The sequence below is a fragment of the Cololabis saira genome, chromosome 1, assembly GCF_033807715.1.
Source record: "Cololabis saira isolate AMF1-May2022 chromosome 1, fColSai1.1, whole genome shotgun sequence".
Taxonomy (NCBI): Eukaryota; Metazoa; Chordata; class Actinopteri; order Beloniformes; family Belonidae; genus Cololabis; species Cololabis saira.
In genome coordinates, this window is record NC_084587.1 from 46622371 (window position 1) to 46635239 (window position 12869).

A 12869-nucleotide genomic window follows, 5' to 3' on the forward strand; every position below is an offset into this window, starting at 1 on the left:
CAATAGGTGTTTTGAAGGTTCCAAAACAAATGGAGGTTCAGAGAGCATTTGAGGTATCATCTTGTACAAGTTGTTTTAGCCAACAGTACCATGCTACCCTACACTCCTCTTTTGATGGTCTGAGGGAAGGCTGAGCACAAAACTCATAACCCGTGTGAGGGTCGAACTCACGACCTTCAGATTATGAGACTGACGCGCTGCCTACTGCGCCAACGAGGCCATGAAAGACAGCTAGGCATTGATTGTTCGGGGTACATGGACTTTCCAAGACTCTCCTTTACCTGGTATACGTAGTTGAATACCCGTCGGGTACGTGGCATGTGCCATGTGCCATGTCATGGCATGTAATGCCATGCCCTTTGCTTCTAGCATCTTGCTAAACACCACACTATAACTGAAAGTAGGTTGTTTAACTATTCCAAGAGATTTTAGCGTCTAGCTAAACACTACACTATAGGTGCCGTTTTTGGTCAATGTGAAATAGAAAAGAGGATGGAGCCTGGTCAAACAGACATTCAGGAGATTACAACTAGCTTAAACGTCCCCAATAGGTGTTTTGAAGGTTCCAACACAAATGGAGGTTCAGAGAGCATTTGAGCTATCATCTTGTACAAGTTGTTTTAGCCAACAGTACCATGCTACCCTACACTCCTCTTTTGATGGTCTGAGGGAAGGCTGAGCACAAAACTCATGCCCCGTGTGAGGGTCGAACTCAGGACCTTCAGATTATGAGACTGACGCGCTGCCTACTGCGCCAACGAGGCCATGAAAGACCTCGAGGCATTGATTGTTCGGGGTACATGGACTTTCCAAGACTCTCCTTTACCTGGTATACGTAGTTGAATACCCGTCGGGTACGTGGCATATGCCATGTGCCATGTCACAGCATGTGATGCCATGCCCTTTGCTTCTAGCATCTTGCTAAACACCACACTATAACTGAAAGTAGGTTGTTTAACTATTCCAAGAGATTTTAGCGTCTAGCTAAACACTACACTATAGGTGCCGTTTTTGGTCAATGTGAAATAGAAAAGAGGATGGAGCCTGGTCAAACAGACATTCAGGAGATTACAACTAGCTTAAACGTCCCCAATAGGTGTTTTGAAGGTTCCAACACAAATGGAGGTTCAGAGAGCATTTGAGCTATCATCTTGTACAAGTTGTTTTAGCCAACAGTACCATGCTACCCAACACTCCTCTTTTGATGGTCTGAGGGAAGGCTGAGCACAAAACTCATGCCCCGTGTGAGGGTCGAACTCAGGACCTTCAGATTATGAGACTGACGCGCTGCCTACTGCGCCAACGAGGCCATGAAAGACCTCGAGGCATTGATTGTTCGGGGTACATGGACTTTCCAAGACTCTCCTTTACCTGGTATACGTAGTTGAATACCCGTCGGGTACGTGGCATATGCCATGTGCCATGTCACAGCATGTGATGCCATGCCCTTTGCTTCTAGCATCTTGCTAAACACCACACTATAACTGAAAGTAGGTTGTTTAACTATTCCAAGAGATTTTAGCGTCTAGCTAAACACTACACTATAGGTGCCGTTTTTGGTCAATGTGAAATAGAAAAGAGGATGGATCCTGGTCAAACAGCCATTCAGGAGATTACAACTAGCTTCAACGTCCCCAATAGGTGTTTTGAAGGTCCCAACACAAATGGAGGTCCAGAGAGCATCTGAGGTATCATCCTGTACAAGTTTTTTAGCCAACAGTACCAGGATAAACTACAATCCTCTTTTGATGTTAGTTTTTGGTCAATGTGAAATAGAAAAGAGGATGGAGCTTGGTCAAAAAGCCATTCAGGAGATTACAACTAGCTTCAACATCCCCAATAGGTGTTTTGAAGGTTCCAAAACAAATGGAGGTCCAGAGAGCATTTGAGGTATCATCTTGTACAAGTTGTTTTAGCCAACAGTACCATGCTACCCTACACTCCTCTTTTGATGGTCTGAGGGAAGGCTTAGCACAAAACTCATGCCCCGTGTGAGGGTCGAACTCACGACCTTCAGATTATGAGACTGACGCGCTGCCTACTGCGCCAACGAGGCCATGAAAGACCGCGAGGCATTGATTGTTCGGGATACATGGACTTTCCAAGACTCTCCTTTACCTGGTATACGTAGTTGAATACCCGTCGGGTACGTGGCATATGCCATGTGCCATGTCATGGCATGTAATGCCATGCCCTTTGCGTCTAGCATCTTGCTAAACACCACACTATAACTGAAAGTAGGTTGTTTAACTACTCCAAGAGATTTTAGCGTCTAGCTAAACACTACACTATAGGTGCCGTTTTTGGTCAATGTGAAATAGAAAAGAGGATGGAGCCTGGTCAAACAGCCATTCAGGAGATTACAACTAGCTTCAACGTCCCCAATAGGTGTTTTGAAGGTCCCAACACAAATGGAGGTCCAGAGAGCATCTGAGGTATCATCCTGTACAAGTTGTTTAGCCAACAGTACCAGGCTAAACTACAATCCTCTTTTGATTACAACTAGCTTCAACGTCCCCAATAGGTGTTTTGAAGGTTCCAACACAAATGGAGGTTCAGAGAGCATTTGAGCTATCATCTTGTACAAGTTGTTTTAGCCAACAGTACCATGCTACCCTACACTCCTCTTTTGATGGTCTGAGGGAAGGCTGAGCACAAAACTCATGCCCCGTGTGAGGGTCGAACTCACGACCTTCAGATTATGAGACTGACGCGCTGCCTACTGCGCCAACGAGGCCATGAAAGACCTCGAGGCATTGATTGTTCGGGATACATGGACTTTCCAAGACTCTCCTTTACCTGGTATACGTAGTTGAATACCCGTCGGGTACGTGGCATATGCCATGTGCCATGTCATGGCATGTGATGCCATGCCCTTTGCTTCTAGCATCTTGCTAAACACCACACTATAACTGAAAGTAGGTTGTTTAACTATTCCAAGAGATTTTAGCGTCTAGCTAAACACTACACTATAGGTGCCGTTTTTGGTCAATGTGAAATAGAAAAGAGGATGGATCCTGGTCAAACAGCCATTCAGGAGATTACAACTAGCTTCAACGTCCCCAATAGGTGTTTTGAAGGTCCCAACACAAATGGAGGTCCAGAGAGCATCTGAGGTATCATCCTGTACAAGTTGTTTAGCCAACAGTACCAGGCTAAACTACAATCCTCTTTTGATGTTAGTTTTTGGTCAATGTGAAATAGAAAAGAGGATGGAGCTTGGTCAAAAAGCCATTCAGGAGATTACAACTAGCTTCAACATCCCCAATAGGTGTTTTGAAGGTCCCAACACAAATGGAGGTCCAGAGAGCAGCTGAGGTATCATCTTGTACAAGTTTTTTAGCCAACAGTACCAGGCTACACTACACTCCTCTTTTGATGGTAGTTTTTGGTCAATGTGAAATAGAAAAGAGGATGGAGCTTGGTCAAACAGCCATTTAGGAGATTACAACTAGCTTCAACATCCCCAATAGGTGTTTTGAAGGTTCCAAAACAAATGGAGGTTCAGAGAGCATTTGAGGTATCATCTTGTACAAGTTGTTTTAGCCAACAGTACCATGCTACCCTACACTCCTCTTTTGATGGTCTGAGGGAAGGCTGAGCACAAAACTCATAACCCGTGTGAGGGTCGAACTCACAACCTTCAGATTATGAGACTGACGCGCTGCCTACTGCGCCAACGAGGCCATGAAAGACAGCTAGGCATTGATTGTTCGGGGTACATGGACTTTCCAAGACTCTCCTTTACCTGGTATACGTAGTTGAATACCCGTCGGGTACGTGGCATGTGCCATGTGCCATGTCATGGCATGTAATGCCATGCCCTTTGCTTCTAGCATCTTGCTAAACACCACACTATAACTGAAAGTAGGTTGTTTAACTATTCCAAGAGATTTTAGCGTCTAGCTAAACACTACACTATAGGTGCCGTTTTTGGTCAATGTGAAATAGAAAAGAGGATGGAGCCTGGTCAAACAGACATTCAGGAGATTACAACTAGCTTAAACGTCCCCAATAGGTGTTTTGAAGGTTCCAACACAAATGGAGGTTCAGAGAGCATTTGAGCTATCATCTTGTACAAGTTGTTTTAGCCAACAGTACCATGCTACCCTACACTCCTCTTTTGATGGTCTGAGGGAAGGCTGAGCACAAAACTCATGCCCCGTGTGAGGGTCGAACTCAGGACCTTCAGATTATGAGACTGACGCGCTGCCTACTGCGCCAACGAGGCCATGAAAGACCTCGAGGCATTGATTGTTCGGGGTACATGGACTTTCCAAGACTCTCCTTTACCTGGTATACGTAGTTGAATACCCGTCGGGTACGTGGCATATGCCATGTGCCATGTCACAGCATGTGATGCCATGCCCTTTGCTTCTAGCATCTTGCTAAACACCACACTATAACTGAAAGTAGGTTGTTTAACTATTCCAAGAGATTTTAGCGTCTAGCTAAACACTACACTATAGGTGCCGTTTTTGGTCAATGTGAAATAGAAAAGAGGATGGATCCTGGTCAAACAGCCATTCAGGAGATTACAACTAGCTTCAACGTCCCCAATAGGTGTTTTGAAGGTCCCAACACAAATGGAGGTCCAGAGAGCATCTGAGGTATCATCCTGTACAAGTTTTTTAGCCAACAGTACCAGGCTAAACTACAATCCTCTTTTGATGTTAGTTTTTGGTCAATGTGAAATAGAAAAGAGGATGGAGCTTGGTCAAAAAGCCATTCAGGAGATTACAACTAGCTTCAACATCCCCAATAGGTGTTTTGAAGGTTCCAAAACAAATGGAGGTCCAGAGAGCATTTGAGGTATCATCTTGTACAAGTTGTTTTAGCCAACAGTACCATGCTACCCTACACTCCTCTTTTGATGGTCTGAGGGAAGGCTTAGCACAAAACTCATGCCCCGTGTGAGGGTCGAACTCACGACCTTCAGATTAAGAGACCTGCGCGCTGCCTACTGCGCCAACGAGGCCATGAAAGACCGCGAGGCATTGATTGTTCGGGGTACATGGACTTTCCAAGACTCTCCTTTACCTGGTATACGTAGTTGAATACCCGTCGGGTACGTGGCATGTGCCATGTGCCATGTCATGGCATGTAATGCCATGCCCTTTGCTTCTAGCATCTTGCTAAACACCACACTATAACTGAAAGTAGGTTGTTTAACTATTCCAAGAGATTTTAGCGTCTAGCTAAACACTACACTATAGGTGCCGTTTTTGGTCAATGTGAAATAGAAAAGAGGATGGAGCCTGGTCAAACAGACATTCAGGAGATTACAACTAGCTTAAACGTCCCCAATAGGTGTTTTGAAGGTTCCAACACAAATGGAGGTTCAGAGAGCATTTGAGCTATCATCTTGTACAAGTTGTTTTAGCCAACAGTACCATGCTACCCAACACTCCTCTTTTGATGGTCTGAGGGAAGGCTGAGCACAAAACTCATGCCCCGTGTGAGGGTCGAACTCAGGACCTTCAGATTATGAGACTGACGCGCTGCCTACTGCGCCAACGAGGCCATGAAAGACCTCGAGGCATTGATTGTTCGGGGTACATGGAATTCCAAGACTCTCCTTTACCTGGTATACGTAGTTGAATACCCGTCGGGTACGTGGCATATGCCATGTGCCATGTCACAGCATGTGATGCCATGCCCTTTGCTTCTAGCATCTTGCTAAACACCACACTATAACTGAAAGTAGGTTGTTTAACTACTCCAAGAGATTTTAGCGTCTAGCTAAACACTACACTATAGGTGCCGTTTTTGGTCAATGTGAAATAGAAAAGAGGATGGAGCCTGGTCAAACAGCCATTCAGGAGATTACAACTAGCTTCAACGTCCCCAATAGGTGTTTTGAAGGTTCCAACACAAATGGAGGTTCAGAGAGCATTTGAGCTATCATCTTGTACAAGTTGTTTTAGCCAACAGTACCATGCTACCCTACACTCCTCTTTTGATGGTAGTTTTTGGTCAATGTGAAATAGAAAAGAGGATGGAGCCTGGTCAAAAAGCCATTCAGGAGATTACAACTAGCTTCAACGTCCCCAACAGGTGTTTTGAAGATTCCAACACAAATGGAGGTTCAGAGAGCATTTGAGCTATCATCTTGTACAAGTTGTTTTAGCCAACAGTACCATGCTACCGTACACTCCTCTTTTGATGGTCTGAGGGAAGGCTGAGCACAAAACTCATGCCCCGTGTGAGGGTCGAACTCACGACCTTCAGATTATGAGACTGACGCGCTGCCTACTGCGCCAACGAGGCCATGAAAGACGTCGAGGCATTGATTGTTCGGGGTACATGGACTTTCCAAGACTCTCCTTTACCTAGTATACGTAGTTGAATACCCGTCGGGTACGTGGCATATGCCATGTGCCATGTCATGGCATGTGATGCCATGCCCTTTGCTTCTAGCATCTTGCTAAACACCACACTATAACTGAAAGTAGGTTGTTTAACTATTCCAAGAGATTTTAGCGTCTAGCTAAACACTACACTATAGGTGCCGTTTTTGGTCAATGTGAAATAGAAAAGAGGATGGATCCTGGTCAAACAGCCATTCAGGAGATTACAACTAGCTTCAACGTCCCCAATAGGTGTTTTGAAGGTCCCAACACAAATGGAGGTCCAGAGAGCATCTGAGGTATCATCCTGTACAAGTTTTTTAGCCAACAGTACCAGGCTAAACTACAATCCTCTTTTGATGTTAGTTTTTGGTCAATGTGAAATAGAAAAGAGGATGGAGCTTGGTCAAACAGCCATTCAGGAGATTACAACTAGCTTCAACATCCCCAATAGGTGTTTTGAAGGTTCCAAAACAAATGGAGGTCCAGAGACCATTTGAGGTATCATCTTGTACAAGTTGTTTTAGCCAACAGTACCATGCTACCCTACACTCCTCTTTTGATGGTCTGAGGGAAGGCTTAGCACAAAACTCATGCCCCGTGTGAGGGTCGAACTCACGACCTTCAGATTAAGAGACCTGCGCGCTGCCTACTGCGCCAACGAGGCCATGAAAGACCGCGAGGCATTGATTGTTCGGGGTACATGGACTTTCCAAGACTCTCCTTTACCTGGTATACGTAGTTGAATACCCGTCGGGTACGTGGCATGTGCCATGTGCCATGTCATGGCATGTAATGCCATGCCCTTTGCTTCTAGCATCTTGCTAAACACCACACTATAACTGAAAGTAGGTTGTTTAACTATTCCAAGAGATTTTAGCGTCTAGCTAAACACTACACTATAGGTGCCGTTTTTGGTCAATGTGAAATAGAAAAGAGGATGGAGCCTGGTCAAACAGACATTCAGGAGATTACAACTAGCTTAAACGTCCCCAATAGGTGTTTTGAAGGTTCCAACACAAATGGAGGTTCAGAGAGCATTTGAGCTATCATCTTGTACAAGTTGTTTTAGCCAACAGTACCATGCTACCCAACACTCCTCTTTTGATGGTCTGAGGGAAGGCTGAGCACAAAACTCATGCCCCGTGTGAGGGTCGAACTCAGGACCTTCAGATTATGAGACTGACGCGCTGCCTACTGCGCCAACGAGGCCATGAAAGACCTCGAGGCATTGATTGTTCGGGGTACATGGAATTCCAAGACTCTCCTTTACCTGGTATACGTAGTTGAATACCCGTCGGGTACGTGGCATATGCCATGTGCCATGTCACAGCATGTGATGCCATGCCCTTTGCTTCTAGCATCTTGCTAAACACCACACTATAACTGAAAGTAGGTTGTTTAACTACTCCAAGAGATTTTAGCGTCTAGCTAAACACTACACTATAGGTGCCGTTTTTGGTCAATGTGAAATAGAAAAGAGGATGGAGCCTGGTCAAACAGCCATTCAGGAGATTACAACTAGCTTCAACGTCCCCAATAGGTGTTTTGAAGGTTCCAACACAAATGGAGGTTCAGAGAGCATTTGAGCTATCATCTTGTACAAGTTGTTTTAGCCAACAGTACCATGCTACCCTACACTCCTCTTTTGATGGTAGTTTTTGGTCAATGTGAAATAGAAAAGAGGATGGAGCCTGGTCAAACAGCCATTCAGGAGATTACAACTAGCTTCAACGTCCCCAACAGGTGTTTTGAAGATTCCAACACAAATGGAGGTTCAGAGAGCATTTGAGCTATCATCTTGTACAAGTTGTTTTAGCCAACAGTACCATGCTACCGTACACTCCTCTTTTGATGGTCTGAGGGAAGGCTGAGCACAAAACTCATGCCCCGTGTGAGGGTCGAACTCACGACCTTCAGATTATGAGACTGACGCGCTGCCTACTGCGCCAACGAGGCCATGAAAGACGTCGAGGCATTGATTGTTCGGGGTACATGGACTTTCCAAGACTCTCCTTTACCTAGTATACGTAGTTGAATACCCGTCGGGTACGTGGCATATGCCATGTGCCATGTCATGGCATGTGATGCCATGCCCTTTGCTTCTAGCATCTTGCTAAACACCACACTATAACTGAAAGTAGGTTGTTTAACTATTCCAAGAGATTTTAGCGTCTAGCTAAACACTACACTATAGGTGCCGTTTTTGGTCAATGTGAAATAGAAAAGAGGATGGATCCTGGTCAAACAGCCATTCAGGAGATTACAACTAGCTTCAACGTCCCCAATAGGTGTTTTGAAGGTCCCAACACAAATGGAGGTCCAGAGAGCATCTGAGGTATCATCCTGTACAAGTTTTTTAGCCAACAGTACCAGGCTAAACTACAATCCTCTTTTGATGTTAGTTTTTGGTCAATGTGAAATAGAAAAGAGGATGGAGCTTGGTCAAACAGCCATTCAGGAGATTACAACTAGCTTCAACATCCCCAATAGGTGTTTTGAAGGTTCCAAAACAAATGGAGGTCCAGAGACCATTTGAGGTATCATCTTGTACAAGTTGTTTTAGCCAACAGTACCATGCTACCCTACACTCCTCTTTTGATGGTCTGAGGGAAGGCTTAGCACAAAACTCATGCCCCGTGTGAGGGTCGAACTCACGACCTTCAGATTATGAGTCTGACGTGCTGCCTACTGCGCCAACGAGGCCATGAAAGACCTCGAGGCATTGATTGTTCGGGGTACATGGACTTTCCAAGACTCTCCTTTACCTAGTATACGTAGTTGAATACCCGTCGGGTACGTGGCATATGCCATGTGCCATGTCATGGCATGTGATGCCATGCCCTTTGCTTCTAGCATCTTGCTAAACACCACACTATAACTGAAAGTAGGTTGTTTAACTATTCCAAGAGATTTTAGCGTCTAGCTAAACACTACACTATAGGTGCCGTTTTTTGGTCAATGTGAAATAGAAAAGAGGATGGAGCCTGGTCAAACAGCCATTCAGGAGATTACAACTAGCTTCAACGTCCCCAATAGGTGTTTTGAAGGTTCCAACACAAATGGAGGTTCAGAGAGCATTTGAGCTATCATCTTGTACAAGTTGTTTTAGCCAACAGTACCATGCTACCCTACACTCCTCTTTTGATGGTAGTTTTTGGTCAATGTGAAATAGAAAAGAGGATGGAGCCTGGTCAAACAGCCATTCAGGAGATTACAACTAGCTTCAACGTCCCCAATAGGTGTTTTGAAGGTTCCAACACAATTGGAGGTTCAGAGAGCATTTGAGCTATCATCTTGTACAAGTTGTTATAGCCAACAGTACCATGCTACCCTACACTCCTCTTTTGATGGTCTGAGGGAAGGCTGAGCACAAAACTCATGCCCCGTGTGAGGGTCGAACTCACGACCTTCAGATTATGAGACTGACGCGCTGCCTACTGCGCCAACGAGGCCACGAAAGACCTCGAGGCATTGATTGTTCGGGGTACATGGACTTTCCAAGACTCTCCTTTACCTGGTATACGTAGTTGAATACCCGTCGGGTACGTGGCATATGCCATGTGCCATGTCATGGCATGTAATGCCATGCCCTTTGCGTCTAGCATCTTGCTAAACACCACACTATAACTGAAAGTAGGTTGTTTAACTACTCCAAGAGATTTTAGCGTCTAGCTAAACACTACACTATAGGTGCCGTTTTTGGTCAATGTGAAATAGAAAAGAGGATGGAGCTTGGTCAAAAAGCCATTCAGGAGATTACAACTAGCTTCAACATCCCCAATAGGTGTTTTGAAGGTCCCAACACAAATGGAGGTCCAGAGAGCATCTGAGGTATCATCCTGTACAAGTTTTTTAGCCAACAGTACCAGGCTAAACTACAATCCTCTTTTGATGTTAGTTTTTGGTCAATGTGAAATAGAAAAGAGGATGGAGCTTGGTCAAAAAGCCATTCAGGAGATTACAACTAGCTTCAACATCCCCAATAGGTGTTTTGAAGGTTCCAAAACAAATGGAGGTCCAGAGAGCATTTGAGGTATCATCTTGTACAAGTTGTTTTAGCCAACAGTACCATGCTACCCTACACTCCTCTTTTGATGGTCTGAGGGAAGGCTGAGCACAAAACTCATGTCCCGTGTGAGGGTCGAACTCACGACCTTCAGATTATGAGACTGACGCGCTGCCTACTGCGCCAACGAGGCCATGAAAGACCTCGAGGCATTGATTGTTCGGGGTACATGGACTTTCCAAGACTCTCCTTTACCTGGTATACGTAGTTGAATACCCGTCGGGTACGTGGCATATGCCATGTGCCATGTCATGGCATTTGATGCCATGCCCTTTGCTTCTAGCATCTTGCTAAACACCACACTATAACTGAAAGTAGGTTGTTTAACTATTCCAATAGATTTCAGCGTCTAGCTAAACACTACACTATAGGTGCCGTTTTTGGTCAATGTGAAATAGAAAAGAGGATGGATCCTGGTCAAACAGCCATTCAGGAGATTACAACTAGCTTCAACGTCCCCAATAGGTGTTTTGAAGGTCCCAACACAAATGGAGGTCCAGAGAGCATCTGAGGTATCATCCTGTACAAGTTGTTTAGCCAACAGTACCAGGCTAAACTACAATCCTCTTTTGATGTTAGTTTTTGGTCAATGTGAAATAGAAAAGAGGATGGAGCCATGTCAAACAGCCATTTAGGAGATTACAACTAGCTTCAACATCCCCAATAGGTGTTTTGAAGGTTCCAAAACAAATAGAGGTCCAGAGAGCATTTGAGGTATCATCTTGTACAAGTTGTTTTAGCCAACAGTACCATGCTACGCTACACTGCTCTTTTGATGGTCTGAGGGAAGGCTGAGCACAAAACTCATGCCCCGTGTGAGGGTCGAGCTCACGACCTTCAGATTATGAGACTGACGCACTGCCTACTGCGCCAACGAGGCCATGAAACCCCTCTAGGCATTGATTGTTCGGGGTACATGGACTTTCCAAGACTCTCCTTTACCTGGTATACGTAGTTGAATACCCGTCGGGTACGTGGCATATGCCATGTGCCATGTCATGGCATGTAATGCCATGCCCTTTGCTTCTAGCATCTTGCTAAACACCACACTATAACTGAAAGTAGGTTGTTTAACTATTCCAAGAGATTTTAGCGTCTAGCTAAACACTACACTATAGGTGCCGTTTTTGGTCAATGTGAAATAGAAAAGAGGATGGAGCCTGGTCAAACAGCCATTCAGGAGATTACAACTAGCTTCAACGTCCCCAATAGGTGTTTTGAAGGTTCCAACACAATTGGATGTTCAGAGAGCATTTGAGCTATCATCTTGTACAAGTTGTTTTAGCCAACAGTACCATGCTACCCTACACTCCTATTTTGATGGTCTGAGGGAAGGCTGAGCACAAAACTCATGCCCCGTGTGAGGGTCGAACTCACGACCTTCAGATTATGAGACTGACGCGCTGCATACTGCGCCAACGAGGCCACGAAAGACCTCGAGGCATTGATTGTTCGGGGTACATGGACTTTCCAAGACTCTCCTTTACCTGGTATACGTAGTTGAATACCCGTCGGGTACGTGGCATATGCCATGTGCCATGTCATGGCATGTAATGCCATGCCCTTTGCTTCTAGCATCTTGCTAAACACCACACTATAACTGAAAGTAGGTTGTTTAACTACTCCAAGAGATTTTAGCGTCTAGCTAAACACTACACTATAGGTGCCGTTTTTGGTCAATGTGAAATAGAAAAGAGGATGGAGCTTGGTCAAAAAGCCATTCAGGAGATTACAACTAGCTTCAACATCCCCAATAGGTGTTTTGAAGGTCCCAACACAAATGGAGGTCCAGAGAGCATCTGAGGTATCATCCTGTACAAGTTTTTTAGCCAACAGTACCAGGCTAAACTACAATCCTCTTTTGATGTTAGTTTTTGGTCAATGTGAAATAGAAAAGAGGATGGAGCTTGGTCAAAAAGCCATTCAGGAGATTACAACTAGCTTCAACATCCCCAATAGGTGTTTTGAAGGTTCCAAAACAAATGGAGGTCCAGAGAGCATTTGAGGTATCATCTTGTACAAGTTGTTTTAGCCAACAGTACCATGCTACCCTACACTCCTCTTTTGATGGTCTGAGGGAAGGCTTATCACAAAACTCATGCCCCGTGTGAGGGTCGAACTCACGACCTTCAGATTATGAGACTGACGCGCTGCCTACTGCGCCAACGAGGCCATGAAAGACCGCGAGGCATTGATTGTTCGGGGTACATGGACTTTCCAAGACTCTCCTTTACCTGGTATACGTAGTTGAATACCCGTCGGGTACGTGGCATATGCCATGTGCCATGTCATGGCATGTAATGCCATGCCCTTTGCGTCTAGCATCTTGCTAAACACCACACTATAACTGAAAGTAGGTTGTTTAACTACTCCAAGAGATTTTAGCGTCTAGCTAAACACTACACTATAGGTGCCGTTTTTGGTCAATGTGAAATAGAAAAGAGGATGGA

The 12869-nt window shown here is 44.9% G+C and overlaps 16 non-coding genes across 16 annotated transcripts; all 16 read right to left on the reverse strand.

The window, feature by feature from the left end:
• Nucleotides 1–146: 146 nt before the first annotated feature.
• Nucleotides 147–220, reverse strand: trnam-cau (transfer RNA methionine (anticodon CAU)). The gene has a single exon. It is a non-coding gene; the product is annotated as a tRNA-Met (tRNA).
• A 471-nt stretch (nt 221–691) lies between these two features.
• On the reverse strand, nt 692–764 carry trnam-cau (transfer RNA methionine (anticodon CAU)). The gene has a single exon. It is a non-coding gene; the product is annotated as a tRNA-Met (tRNA).
• A 472-nt stretch (nt 765–1236) lies between these two features.
• On the reverse strand, nt 1237–1309 carry trnam-cau (transfer RNA methionine (anticodon CAU)). Its single transcript has one exon. It is a non-coding gene; the product is annotated as a tRNA-Met (tRNA).
• A 674-nt stretch (nt 1310–1983) lies between these two features.
• On the reverse strand, nt 1984–2056 carry trnam-cau (transfer RNA methionine (anticodon CAU)). Its single transcript has one exon. It is a non-coding gene; the product is annotated as a tRNA-Met (tRNA).
• Nucleotides 2057–2664: 608 nt separating this feature from the next.
• Nucleotides 2665–2737, reverse strand: trnam-cau (transfer RNA methionine (anticodon CAU)). The gene has a single exon. It is a non-coding gene; the product is annotated as a tRNA-Met (tRNA).
• A 1421-nt stretch (nt 2738–4158) lies between these two features.
• trnam-cau (transfer RNA methionine (anticodon CAU)) lies at nt 4159–4231 on the reverse strand. The gene has a single exon. It is a non-coding gene; the product is annotated as a tRNA-Met (tRNA).
• A 1219-nt stretch (nt 4232–5450) lies between these two features.
• Nucleotides 5451–5523, reverse strand: trnam-cau (transfer RNA methionine (anticodon CAU)). The gene has a single exon. It is a non-coding gene; the product is annotated as a tRNA-Met (tRNA).
• Nucleotides 5524–6197: 674 nt separating this feature from the next.
• Nucleotides 6198–6270, reverse strand: trnam-cau (transfer RNA methionine (anticodon CAU)). Its single transcript has one exon. It is a non-coding gene; the product is annotated as a tRNA-Met (tRNA).
• Nucleotides 6271–7489: 1219 nt separating this feature from the next.
• On the reverse strand, nt 7490–7562 carry trnam-cau (transfer RNA methionine (anticodon CAU)). Its single transcript has one exon. It is a non-coding gene; the product is annotated as a tRNA-Met (tRNA).
• Nucleotides 7563–8236: 674 nt separating this feature from the next.
• trnam-cau (transfer RNA methionine (anticodon CAU)) lies at nt 8237–8309 on the reverse strand. Its single transcript has one exon. It is a non-coding gene; the product is annotated as a tRNA-Met (tRNA).
• A 674-nt stretch (nt 8310–8983) lies between these two features.
• On the reverse strand, nt 8984–9056 carry trnam-cau (transfer RNA methionine (anticodon CAU)). Its single transcript has one exon. It is a non-coding gene; the product is annotated as a tRNA-Met (tRNA).
• A 676-nt stretch (nt 9057–9732) lies between these two features.
• trnam-cau (transfer RNA methionine (anticodon CAU)) lies at nt 9733–9805 on the reverse strand. The gene has a single exon. It is a non-coding gene; the product is annotated as a tRNA-Met (tRNA).
• Nucleotides 9806–10479: 674 nt separating this feature from the next.
• On the reverse strand, nt 10480–10552 carry trnam-cau (transfer RNA methionine (anticodon CAU)). The gene has a single exon. It is a non-coding gene; the product is annotated as a tRNA-Met (tRNA).
• Nucleotides 10553–11226: 674 nt separating this feature from the next.
• Nucleotides 11227–11299, reverse strand: trnam-cau (transfer RNA methionine (anticodon CAU)). The gene has a single exon. It is a non-coding gene; the product is annotated as a tRNA-Met (tRNA).
• A 472-nt stretch (nt 11300–11771) lies between these two features.
• Nucleotides 11772–11844, reverse strand: trnam-cau (transfer RNA methionine (anticodon CAU)). Its single transcript has one exon. It is a non-coding gene; the product is annotated as a tRNA-Met (tRNA).
• A 674-nt stretch (nt 11845–12518) lies between these two features.
• Nucleotides 12519–12591, reverse strand: trnam-cau (transfer RNA methionine (anticodon CAU)). Its single transcript has one exon. It is a non-coding gene; the product is annotated as a tRNA-Met (tRNA).
• Nucleotides 12592–12869: the final 278 nt, after the last annotated feature.